General features: G+C 44.9%; 1 protein-coding gene across 3 annotated transcripts in view; it reads left to right on the forward strand.

Annotated features, from left to right (window-relative positions):
• LOC127576880 (semaphorin-4G-like) overlaps nucleotides 1–12,789 on the forward strand; it is a 171,415-nt gene extending 158,626 nt beyond the window's left edge. For all 3 annotated transcript variants that reach the window (XR_007957292.1, XR_007957291.1, XR_007957293.1), the window contains one exon: nucleotides 10,806–12,789. The gene's annotated coding sequence lies outside the window, so the exon portion shown is untranslated. The remainder of the gene's footprint in view (nucleotides 1–10,805) is intronic.
• Nucleotides 12,790–13,875: the final 1,086 nt, after the last annotated feature.

The raw sequence follows: 13,875 nt of genomic DNA on the forward strand, positions 1-13,875 counted from the left end.
GGAAACGTTCAGAGGGATATTGGCGAAACGCGGGCAAATGGGACTGGCTTGGATTGGCATGGGTCAGTTGGGCCGTAGGGCCTGTTTCCGTGCTGTGTGACTCTATGACTCTATAGAAGCTTCAAGTGAACTGTGAACCTTCTGGCTTTTTGTAAAACAAAAACCATCTGGTTCACTGATGCCCTTAAGGGCAGGAAACCTACCATCCTTCCCTGGTCTGGCCTATACGTGACTTCCGACACGCAGCGGTGTGGTTGATTGTGGGTGGCACAGCAGCAAGGCTGGCAGGGCTACTCCCTCACAGCTCCAGCGACCCAGAGTCAACGCTGACCTCCAGGTCGGTGTGGAGTTTGCACATTCTCTCCAAGGGCGTGTGGGTGGTCCAGTTTCCTCTGGTTGGTTGATTGCCCTCTGTAAATTGCCCTTAGTGTTTCCTTGAGTGGTAGAGTCTGGGGGGAGTTGACGGGAAACTGAGGAGAAAAAGTTACAGGGAAAATTAGTGGGGAGTGGGATTGCTCTGTGAGTCAGCATGGACTTAGGCTGAAGTAGTCTCCTTTGATGTCATAAAGAAATAAGGTAAATATGGAAAGCCTTTCAGTTTAAGAGCAATAGTGAAAAGCCTTAAAAGCAGCTTTCTCTGTGAAGCCCACAGCCTGTGAAGTACTTAAAAAAACAAATAAGGCCTGCAAAATTCCCAGTGGTTTATTCTTAATGTCTTATTGTTCAGAATTTACAGGAATTATGCAAAATTAGACTTTGATCTGTCTCTGAACCCAGTCCTCAGTGTAGACCTTGTACCATGAATCTTTTGAGTGACTTTGAGGGATTTAATTTTTATCTAAGTATCTTTTCTTGAACAATTCAATTGAACACATCTCACTGTGGAAGGAAAACGGCCAGAATTTGCAGGAGGAGGACATTTCAGGGTCTGAATGTTTCGAGACTGAGACCCTCCAAAGCGCCACTGGTGCTCAGATGGCAATAAGGAGGCGTACAGGAGTGAGATAGATCGGCTGGTTGAGTGGTGTCGCAACAACAACCTCGCACCCAACATCAGTAAGACCAAGGAATTGATTGTGGACTTCAGGAAGGGGAAGTCAGGAGAACACACACCAGTCCTCATTGAGGGGTCAGCAGTGGAAAGGGTGAGCAGCTTCAAGTTCCTGGGCATCAACGTCTCAGAGGATCTATCTTGGGCCCAACACATTGCTACAATCATGAAGAAAGCACGCCAGCAGCTCTACTTTATTAGGAGTTTGAAGAGATTTGGTATGTCACCAAAGACTCTTGTAAATTTCTACAGATGTACGGTGGAGAGCATTCTGACTGGTTGCATCACCGTCTGGTATGGAGGCTCCAATGTGCAGGATTGAAAGAGGCTGCAGAGGATTGTAGACTCAGCCAGCTCCATCACGGGCACAATCCTCCCCACCATTGAGGACATCTACAAGAGGCGGTGCCTCAAGAAGGCGGCATCCATCATTAAGGACCCTCACCATCCAGGACATGCCCTCTTCATGTTACTACGATTGGGGAGGAGGTACAGGAGCCTGAAGACCCACACTCAACGTTTCAGGAACAGCTTCTTCCCCTCCGCCGTCAGATTTCTGAACAGTCCATGAACCCATGAACACTGCCTCGTTATTCCTCTTTTGCACTATTTACTTATTTTATAATTTATAGTAATTTTTGTCTTGCACTGTACTGCTGCCGCAAAACAACAAATTTCACGACATATGTCAGTGATAATAAACCTAATTCCCATTCTCTAGTGAAAGGTCTTTGACCTGAAAGGTTAACTCTGTTTCTCTTTCCATAGATGCTGTCTGACCTGCTGAGAGTTTCCAGCATTTTATTTCAGATTTCCAGTGTTTGCAATTTTTTTTAAATTTTATTTACAGCATGGTAACAGGCCCTTCCAGCCCAACAAGTCCGCGCCGCCCATTTTAAACCCCAAATTAACCTACCCGTACGTCTTTAGAATGTGGGAGGAAACGGGAGCACCCGGAGGAAACCCACGCAGACACGGGAGAACGTACAAACTCCTCACAGACAGCGGCAGGAATCGAACCCCGATCGCTGGCGCTGTAATAGCATCACGCTAACCGCTAGGCTACTGTGCCGCCCTTCTCCCTGTTATTCTTGGTATTGGTTTATTATTGTCACTTGTACCGAGGTACATTGAAAACCTTGTCTTGCATACCGATTGTACAGATCAATTCATTACACAGTGCAGTTACATTGAGTTAGTACAGAGTGCATTGAGGTAGTACAGGTAAAAACAATAACGGTACAGAGTAGTGTCACAGCTACAGAGAAAGTGCAGTGCAATAAGGTGCAAGGTCACAACAAGGTAGATTGTGAGGTCAGAGTCCATCTCTTGCCCTTTACACTCTATAATGCTGGAGGTCTGAGCTGATAACAGCACAACAAGGAGTTTGGGGTTTCTCAATGAATGGCAGGACCCACAGTCTATCCCTTTAAGATGCGATTTAAGAATTGATAAAGAAACAAGAACAACTGTGAAGGAAATAAAGTGCAAGAAAGAGGATGGGATTGAGAGACAAAAAATAGAATGCAAAAAAGTTTTCCATTCAAACTAAGTTATCTAAAACATAAAAGATTCACGAGGATGTTACCAGGAGTGGAGGGCTTGGGTCATAAGGCTAGATCCTTTTTCCCTAGAGCTTAGGAGGCTGATGGGTGACCTTAAAGAGGCTTATAAAATCATGGGGGACATAGATAAGGCAAATCACCAAAGTCTTTTCCCCAGGGTAGGGGAGTCCAAAACTGGAGGGCATAGGTTTAAACTGAGAGGGGAAAGATTTAAAAGGGACTCGAGGGGCAACTTTATTCCACACAGAGGGTGGTAGGTATATGGAATGAGCTGCCAGAGGAAGTGGTAGAGGTGGGTACAATGACAACATTTAAAAGGCACTTGGACAGGTACATGGATAGGAAAGGTTTAGAGGGATACGGGCCAAATGCAGGCAAATGGGACTAGCTCATTTAGGCAACTTGGTCGGCATGGATGAGTTGGGTTGAAGGGCCTGTTTCCGTGATGTATATATTATCACAATTTGTTAGGTGTAGGAATGAGGCACCAGGGTTTAAATTGTTAAACAGGGCCAGAGAGGTTGGTTGGCATTCCGAAGATATAAATCTCCTCTCTGAGAAGGTACTTGTGTTGCTAAACAGCAGCACTGCCATAATGGTAAGGAACGGGCAAATATTTACACGGGGCTATGGGTGGAGAGGCACAAATCATCCGACAACCTGTGGTGATTCACATCTCACCGTATCTCTTCCCCTCCCCCCCCCGCCCCCCACCACTACCTTGCTGGGTGATTTATACACGAAAGGCAGGGGGCTATTAATCAGCCCACTATTCTGGCAACTGACTCTGGGGCAAAGTTGCAAAATAATAAATTCTAAAATATCCTAACTGTGCGAAAGATCATCTGGTTTGAATGAGTCAGTGTGCTGGCTGTGTGGTAGTAATAAGGAGGAAGAACACGATGATCAGGCTTTTTATTTCCTGGAGCAGATAAGTGGCACATGTGACGGTCACAGGAGTCTTATTCAAGTTCACAGTAAACTGGTTGTTTCACTTTAGGCCAGGTGTTTACGTTTTACAAAATACATCTGTTGGCTGCACCTTCCTAATGTTCTGATTATCTAATGGGAAGCACCTACTTTTTAACCCTTCCTGCAGTTTTACTCTCCTTTCAGGCTGGTTGGTCGGGGCTTGATGAACAGGTATCAGTTATGTCTCAGTTTGTTGAACACCTGGTGGCCAGGTGAGAAGGTGGTCAGTTCATCTCTCGTTCCAGAGACCGGAGCAGAAAAATATCAGCTGATGCTCCACATTGTCAGTGGTGTCTATAACACCTCGAGTAAAAAGATCTCGGAATTGGCATCTTTTGGGGGGGTGGGGGGGGGCGGCCTGATCTCTCTGTAATACATCCCCTGGTGCTATTTTGTACGAGGATGGGGGAGTTCTCCACAGTGTCCAGGTCAAAATCACCCCTCAATCAACAGTATGAAAACAGATCACATTGAATGTTGTGGGAGCTTGCCATGCACAAAATGGCCACCCAGTTTCTTCTGTTACAACCGTGGCTACATTTCAAAAGTACATTAGTTGTAAATCGCTGAATTGTTGTGAAAAGTATTAGACCAATCTGGTTTTCTTTAAAAATATATCAGAGGTTTAAAACATTCTCTCCAGCCAGATGAGATTAGTTTGACCCTTTTCTAGTGTTCCTGTGAGGCAGGTTGGTGAAGAAGTCGACCCACTTAAAGAAACAGGTCAGTGTGTGTGTGAAAATAGCTCAGGGAGGTTTGTCACATGAACCAGCAGAACGTTTCACCCACTAATGGAAATGTTGAGGGCCTGACCTTGGTGATGGGTACAGAGTTTTCCCTAATGCCAAGAGCACAAGAGAAGACTTTAATTTGAACACTATGATGGAGGTTCAATTCTAGATTAACAGACTTTGACACAGTGATGTAGTTGGACAAGCATTTTGTTACAAATAACAACACAGTTGCCTTAAGGAGATATTGAACAAAAAAAGATAGGGATGCAGAGTAGATGTTACAATCAGCTTAGTCATAATCTTGTTACAAGGTGGCCTACTCCTCCTGCTAATCCTTATGTTCATAAGACCTCTGACCATGCAGCACTCCCACATTATCAGATGAGACTACATCCTCAAGTTCTGAGCTATACTGGAGTGCCCAATTTCCTCCCCTGTTTGTAAGGGCACTGCCAGGATTGCTTCAAATTATTTTCTGCTCTTTCCTCACTGTGATCTCCTTGGAGTGATTCCGTGTTCAACAATCTAGGCCTGTTAATTATAACTAGTCTTTCAAACGCACTTGACCTGTTTCCAAAAGGCAGAAAGGGAACTGTTGTCATCTTCACATCTTTCTTATCTGCCCTGGATCACAGAAATTTCTATCATTTTTTTCCAATTACATTTCTCAAGATAGTATCTTTTACAAGAATATTACTTGAGGCCATGGCAATCATTTATATTTACATCTTACTGAAGTCTCCCACTGTAAATAGTCATTTCATCAGGCCTTTGTATATTTAGGTATATGTTTGCACATAAACCTTGTAAGAATTAGAAAAAGGAGCAAGGAGTGGACTCTCTATACTTTCGATCTGGCTGCACCATTCACAGTGGCCATGGCCTTTCTTGGCTTTAACTTCACATCCTTGTCATCTCCCATAACCCCTGACTCCCCGACCACAAATCTGTCTGTCTCGGCCTTGAATATCATCAATGACTCCGCCTCCACCGATCTCAAGGGGAGAGAATTCCAAAGGTTCTCCACCCCTGGAGAAGAAATTCCTCCCTATCCCAGTCCTAAATGGGCGATTCTTTATCCCAAGACAATGTCCCTCCTAGTTCCAGATACCGACCCTTGGGGGAACTATCCTCTCAGTGTCCACCCTGTCAGAGCACCTCAGAATCTTACATGTTTCAATGAGATCTCGTCTCAGTTTCCAAAACTCCAATGAGTATTGGTCCATTTCACTTCAACTTTTGTCATAAACCGTTCCCTTAATTCCAGGAATCGATTTGGTGAACTTTCTCTGGACTTCCTCCAATGCTAGAATTTCTCTCTGTAAATAAGTAGTGTGGCAGGTGTGGTCTCACCAATGTCCTGTACTGCCAGAGCAAAACTTCCTTGCTTTTATAATCTATCTCCTTTCCTATTAAGGTCAATGTTCCACTCGCCTTCCCAATTACTTGCTGCACCTGCATGTATCTAAATGGCAACTTATGAATGTGTATATATATTTAATGAAGCAAAAGAATTGACAATAAATACAGCACGGTTCACAACCTTAGACCATCCCAAAGTACTTTGCAGACTTTTGAAGTGTAGTCACCACGGTACTAGAGGAAACACAACAGGCAATTTCCTCACACAAACAACAACGTGACAGTGACCAAATAATCTGTTATTGTGAAGGTGATTGAGGATCTAAGAACACAAGAAAATAGGAGCAGAAGTAGGCCACTTGGCCCCTCAAGCCTGCCCTGCCCCATTCAAAATGATCTGGCCCAGGCCTCATCTTCTCTCTGTGCTAGCCCTCAATTTCCTGATCTTTCAAAAAATTCTCTGCTTCCTCTTTCACTGCCCAGAATGATCCAGCCTCCACAACCCCCCAGGGTAGAGAATTCCAAAGATTCAGCACTGTCTGTGAGAAGAAGTTCCTACGTACCTCAGTTTTAAATGTCCACCTCCTAATCTGGTAACTCTGTCCCCTTGTTTGAGATTCTCCCTCTAGTAGAGTTTGTTTTTTTTTGTTCTAATTGTGTTCTTTCTTGTAAAAATTGTGTATAATTTATGTTTAATTTATGTTTTTCTTGTGAATGCTGCTTATCTGATGCTGTGCCTGTGATGCTGCTGCAAGTAAGTTTTTCATTGTACCTGTACATACATGGACTTGTGCAGATGACAATAAACTCGACTTTTGACATCTCAACCTCTAGTCTGCCATGCCCCCTTAGGATGTTATATGTTTGAATAAGATCTTCCCTCATTTTACTTATGAGGAGTAACTATTGGCTGGGACTCTGGAGAGAGCATCACATAATGCCACAACATCGTCTAGAAAGGCGATAGTTTAAAAATCCAGAAGTGTGTCATTTCTTCGAACTAGAGTGCCTGTACTGGTGTGGTAGCAGAACCCACATCCTTCTGTCTCTGAGGTGAGAGTGCTATTTACTGAGTCATGGCTCTCTTGGACTGCAGGGTGGGCCTTTTAATAGGGATTGGGAGGGTGAATTGGCTGAATGGTGAACTAAAAATCTGGAAGAACTCAACAGGTCAAGCAGCATCCGTGGAGGCAAAAGGTGTAAAAAGCTCCAGTCTCTATATGGCTCTATCATCCCCAATCAGGAAAACCTTAAGGCCCTCTGTTTCTTTCTTGAACCAAGACACAACCAGTTCCCCTCCACTAACTCCCATCCACTTGGCAGAACTTGTCCTCACCCTCAACAACTGCTCCTTCAATTCCTCCCACTCTCTGCTTCTTCTGTTGGTTAGATTGTGAGAGGGGACATTGTTACAGAGACATGCAATCCAGAAACGGGCCACTGAGTCTATGCTAACCATTAAGCACCCATTAATATTAATCCCATTTTACTCTCCACACATTCCCATCAACTACCCACAGATTCTACCACTCACCTACACACCTTGAGGCAATTTAACCTACCAACCTGCATGTCTTTGCGATGTGGGAGTAAACCGAAGTATCCGGCGGAAATCCAAGCGGTCATGCGTGGGATGTGCAAACTCCACACGGACAGCGCCAGAGGTCAGGATTGAACCCAGGTCTCTGGAGTTGTGAGGCTTGCAGCTCCACCAGGTGCACCACCAGGCCACCTACATTGTAGTGTGACTTAAGGAAAAGACGTGCACATCAACTGAGGTTTAGCCTCAGCTGTGTTGCCACTCAAGGTAGCTGTTGACACAACTCTGAAGGGTGAGTTGGCAGCTGACACACTGGACCTGGACACCAGCTTGAGAAGGTGTCTCTAGCGGATAAGGGAGGTGACATTGGAGGAGGAAGAAAATCTCTTCCTAAAGCTTCAGAAACAGTAGTTTAATGATTGCTCTCCGTGCTCCAGTTTCAGTTATAAGTGGCAATTAGGAAAATAAAATGTGTGGGCTTAAATTAGGAGCCATTTCAAAGTAGGTGAAAGGAGGCAGCTATTTGGGTCTCTTTTAAAGTTCAAATTAAAACATTAAAAACCATTCAGCTCATCATCACCACAAATTAGGGTCTTTTTTTTACAGTGATTCTCACTGACTACATAAGCCCCTTCAGGGACTTATGTCTTTGAAGATCGAAGATATGGTAATCATCTTAAATATAAGGCTTTCCACTCTAAGCTGTGCTGTGAATTATTATTAGCTGCTTTATTTTAGCACAAAGTTAGCAATCATTGAAAGGTTTATTCTCTGATGTAAAATGATCCAAATGTTTTAATTAGTCTTTGTAGAGTAACAATGATGGATAATGAAGATCGGAAAGTCAGTGCTGTCTTTGAAATTGGGGACCATAATTTGATCTGGCTGGTTCTCCAAACCGTGAATCAAGTTGCATGCTCTGTGCAGTTTGATTTGCTCATGAAGTTGCTTAGAAGCTCGCATTCCATGAGGATGTCGCGTGCATCAGAAGACACTTCCACACTGGGCATGACCCCTGCAAATGGCACACAACCATGGCTCAAGAGAAAGTGGTCAAAGTTGAGTTTATTGTCATATGCACAAGTACTTGTATGCACAGGTGCAATGCAGCAGCATCACAGACACATAGCATTAGAAACACAACATATACAAGAAAAACATAAATTAATCGTAAATTATGCAAAATTTTACAATTAGAACAAAAAAAAGTCCATTGTAGTGCAAAGTGGTCATAGTGTTGCTATACTGAGGTGATTGGGTTTGTGCCGGTTGGTTCAAGAACCAAATGGTTGAAGGGAAGTAGGTGTTCCTGCACCTGGTGGTGTGGGACTTCAGGCTTCTGTACCTCCTGCCCGACGGTAGCGGTGAGAAGATGGCATGGCCCGGATGGCGGGGATCTTTGCCGATGGATGTTGCCTTCTTGAGGTAGCGCCTCCTGTAGATACTACCGATGGTGGGGAGGGATGTGTCCGTGACGTATTGGGCTGAGTCCACTCCTCTCTGCAGCTTCTTGTGTTACTGTGTATTTGAATTGCCGTACCAGACCATGATGTAACTAGACAGGACACGTTCAACAATATATCTGTAGAAGTTTGTTAGAATGCTCCCCACTATTGCTACATCAGTAGTTATGAGGAGACTACTGAAGCAAATGGTCTCATTGTAACAGTATGGTATGAAAGGTTTTGCTTCACTGTGTGGAATAATTGGCAGTCCCTCTGTACCAGTGTCTCATCACGTCTGTAGTGTGAACCATCTACGTAGACCACAGCAGTCACTTGACAGGGATACTTGTTCTGCATTCTGGGACACTGGCATTTAGACAGCATAGAAACAGCCCCGTCATCCCACAGGTGCACACTGACTATCACGCACCCATAAACATCAACCCTACGCTAATTCCATTTATTTTTATCCTCCCCACATTCCCATCATCCCCTAGATTCTAACACTCACCCACACATACCAGGGGCAAATTACAGCAGCCAATTAACCTACCAACCTGCAGGTCTCTGGGATGTGGGAGGACCCAGGGGAAACCCACGCGGTCACAGGGAGAGCGTGCAAACTCCACACAGGCAGTATCAGAGGCCAGGACTGAACCTGGGTTGTTGGAGCTTTGAGGTAGCAGCCCCCTTATACATCTTGTGCAAGGTTCTAACTTTGACCCTTTGAAGCTTGTCTCCATTTGCTCTGTCTAAACCCTACACATTGCATTCTCCTATCAAATCTCCATTCTGCCTTCCTTGTACCAAGAAAGTGTCCTGCCAAAGGATGCAAACGGACATATTAGGTTTAGGTAGGTGAACTTCGAGAACCAGTCTAAAAGTTCAAGTCCAATTTCCAACCTATGTATACTCACATGAGCTTCCCTGCTGAGAAGACCAGACCTATATCCAATATTCCCAGGGCTGCCTCACCAGGAATCTTTATAATTTCAGTAAAATATCTTTACCCTTGCAATGATCTACTGGAGGAGCTCAGAGAGTTGAGTAGTCTCTGTGGGTGGGGGAGAGGAATTGTCAACCCAAGGCGTCGACAATTCCAATCCTGCGCGGCCCCCACCCCGACAGATGTCACCCGACCCGCTGAGTTCCTCCAGCAGATTGTTTGTTGCTCCAGATTCCAGCAGCTGCAGTCTCCTGTGTCTCGCAACTGAGCCCAACTTATTGGTTGCTCCCCTAGTCGTTTGCTGCACCTACATGTTATCTTCCAGTGCTTTGCGTACAAGGTTTTCTCCATCCCTCCAAACACCAGCTCCGATCAATCCCTGAGCATTTGAAAGTTCCTCCCCCTTTGCTCTATGCTTTCCACCCAAGGAAACTCACGCAAATGACATAGGCTGGAAATCAGACTTGCACATCCTATGGAAGTGGATGATCTCACATTTGTCCACATTATATTCCATCTGCCATGGCTGGTATGGCCATGGCAGATGGAATATGGTATGGCATGGCCACACTAAGTTCCATGTAGTACAGCATTTATTTGAAATCATCGTTTGAGAAGTGCACTGTCCTCAACCCAGACTGGGAAGGGGATTACGCAATGAAGTCCTAAATTATTTAGAGATCACTGTGTTATCTGCACAACTTGATATAAAAGAGATGTCACGATTCAGGGAGCTGACGGGAGTGCTGAGAGTAACTCTTGCGTAAAATGCTCGAGGTTTGAACTGCAAACCATGCAAAATAAAAATGAGGAAGTGTTTGCAGCTTTTTCAACATCTTTTTTTTACTTTATTTTGGAGCAGAAAAGCTGAAGAAGAGCCAACAAAATGGGTTAAAAACACAATGATGCTGGAGGAACTCAGCAGGCCAGGCAGCATCCATAGAGAAAAGCAGGCGGTCAGCATTTTGGGTCAGGACCCTTGTTCAGGACTCAGTGGACAAGGAATCTCCTGAGATGGAGATGGAAAGATGGAGGAAGGAGAGAGAGGGGTCAGAGATACAACATGGGATTAGTGTAATTGGCTTGACGGTCAGCATGGACTCGGTGGGCTGAAGGGTCTGTTTCTGTGCTGTATGACTAGACGATTGGCCACACTGCCGCTCCTGATTATTTGATGTTGTTGCTTGCAGGTGAGAAATGGTGCCAAAGTTCGACCGAGGAAGGCATTCAGTGTTTGAAATGGCATCGATCCTTCTGTCTGGCTGAATCCATTGGCGTGGAACTGGATTGCCCAAGCGCTTTGACTCTGTGACCTCTTGGGCGACTGACGGTGTTGACGCGGCTGTTAATTTGAGCAGATCCCAAGTGACTGATGCTAACACGTCTTGGGATTCCAATTCAGGACTGGCCCTATTCGCTGTATGTGTGCGTCTATACAGATGAGGTGTTCGGGCAGCAGTGGCCTAGGAGTGGGAACCAGCTATGGCTTGGACATCCCAATTCAAGAATCAGTGAATATTGATAGGACAATCTCCTAAAAACAACCAGTGTGTGAAATATTTCTACATTCATAGTATCCTTAGAAGGACAGATACATATGCCAGTGTAGATGCTTTCCACCATCTAGTGCCTATAATGATAAGCCTGTATAAGATTTCTATAAGATTTCTTTGTCACATGTACATCGAAACACACAGTGAAATGCATCTTTGCGTAGAATGTTATGGGGGCAGCCCGCAAGTGTCACCACGCTTGTGGCGCCAACATAGATTGCCCACAACTTCCTAACTGGTACGCCTTTGGAATGTGGGAGGAAACCGGAGCACCCGGAGGAAACCCACGTAGTCACGGGGAGAACGTACAAACTCCTTGCAGACAGCGGCCGGAATTGAACCTGGGTTGCTGGCGCTGTAATAGCGTTACGCTAACCACTACACTAAGTGGAGTAATCGTAAGTGAAGTAATGGCCAACATTTAATCTTGTAATCCTTGGTGTTATTAGTGTATTTTGCTTCAGATCCTGGGGTCCAAGTCCAGAGCTCCCTGAAAGTGGCTGCACAGGTTGATAGGTTGGTAAAGGAAGTGTATGACATGCTTGCCTTTATTAGTCAAGGCATTGATTTCAAGAGTCAGGAAGCCACATTGCAGCTTTATAAAACTCTGGTTAGGCCGCATCTGGAGTATTGCATTCAATTCTGGTTGCCCCATTATAGGAAGGATGTGGAGGCTTTGGAGAGGGTGTAGGAGAGGTTTACCAGGATGCTGCATGGATTAGAGGGCATGTGCTATGGGGAGAAGTTGGACAGGCTTGGGTTGTTTTCTCTGGAGCAGCGGAGGCTGAGGGGAGACCTGATATGAGTTTATAAAATTGTGAGAGGCGTAGATGGAGTAGACAACCGGTATCTCTTCCCCAGGATCGAAATGTCTAATATTAGAGAGCCTGCATTTAAGGTGAGAGGGGTTAATTTCAAAGGAGATGTGTGGGGCAAGTTTTTTTATAAACTGACTGGTGGGTGCCTGGAATGCACTGCCAGGGGTGGTGGTGGAGGCAGGTACAATAGAGGCATTTAAGAGGCTCTTAGATAGGCACATGGATGTGCAGAGATTGGAGGGAGATGGGCATTGTGTAGGTAGAAGGAATTCGTTTAGTTAGGGCATTTAATTACTAGTGTAATTAGTTCGGCATAACATGGTGGGCCATAGGTCCTGTTCCTCTGTTGTACTGTTCTATGTTCTAAGTGCTACTTTAAGAGCTCCTCCCTCAGGAAGCACATTTGTGCCTGATACCCACAGTTCAGGTTTCATGAAACCCTCAAAGAATGATTCCTCCTTCTTAGTTGGTCCCTCAGAGTCAAGGATGTCTTGATTCTGTGGGTTCTAAGGTAGCTTACAATGTCAACCTGGAATCTGCAGAATGTACCACAGGTGGTATTGGTTTATTATTGTCACTTGTACAGTGAAAAACGTGACCGTTTGTACAGATCAATTCATTACACAGTGCATTGAGGTAGTACAGGGTGAAAACTATAACAGAATACAGAGTAAAGTGTCACAGCTACAGAGGAAGTGCAGTGCAGGTAGCAAGGTCATAACAAGGTAGATTGTGAGGTCAAGAATCCATCTTATTGTATAAGGTGGGGCAGTGTGACGGGGTGGGTGTGAGAGTAGTTGGGGAGGGGGTGCACTACTTCCATTATTTAGTATCATTAAGTTGATAAGGCAGCATAGTGAATGAGGCACTGGAGGCTACATTTTGAGATTGTGATATTATGAAATTAAAGTTAAACAGCATGGAAACAGTCCCTTTGGCCTTTCTGTCTGCCCTGACCACTTAGCATCCATCTACACTAATCCCATGTTATTATCATCTACCCCCCTAATTCTACCACTTAACCTGTCTGCTAGAGGTAACTTACAGTGGCTAGTTAACCTACCAACTCTCGTCCCTTTGGTATGTGGTAGGAAACCCATGCAATCACAGGGAGAACGTGCAAACTCTACACAGAGAGCACCCAAGGTCAGGACTGAATCTGGCTTACTGGAGCTGTGAGGCAGTGGCTCCATTAGCTGCACCACTGTGCCTCCTGAACAGAAACAAGTTTACTCTTTTGTGGCCTGGGACAGAAAAGTTTGATTATTGTAAAAGTCCAATATAATTCACAAACGTCTTTCAAGCGTCCCCCATCTGCTACCCATCTGGCCTTGCTGTGAGCCCAGCCCAATGTCTCATGGTTGGCTCCTGGACCCCATGAATTGGCCCAGCAGGCAGCTAAGCTTTCAGAAACAATTGGCAGGGCAACTCATGGTAGCAGTACCTATGACATTGCCAACAGTGCCCCCATCCCCATAACAACCTGAGCATCACTGATGAAGGTTAACCCTGAACATAGAACAGTACAGCACAGGAACAGGCCCTTGGGCCCATGATGTTGTGCCAAATGAATTAAGCTAATGACACCTAATCCCTTCTTGGTATTGGTATTGGTTTTGGTTTATTATTGTCTCTTGTATCGCGGTACAGTGAAAAACCTGTCTTGCATACCAGTCGTACAGGTCAATCCATTACACAGTGCATTGAGGTAGTGCAGGGTAAAAACAATAACAGAATACAGAGTAAAGTGTCACAGCTACAGGGAAGTGCATTGCAGGTAGACAATAAGGTGCAAGGTCAAACAAGTCCATCTCATCGTATAGGGGAACCATTCAATAGTCTTATCACCATGGGATAGAAGCTGTCCTTGAGCCTGGTGGTACGTGCCC

The sequence above is a fragment of the Pristis pectinata genome, chromosome 12 (assembly GCF_009764475.1).
Source record: "Pristis pectinata isolate sPriPec2 chromosome 12, sPriPec2.1.pri, whole genome shotgun sequence".
Classification (NCBI taxonomy): Eukaryota; Metazoa; Chordata; class Chondrichthyes; order Rhinopristiformes; family Pristidae; genus Pristis; species Pristis pectinata.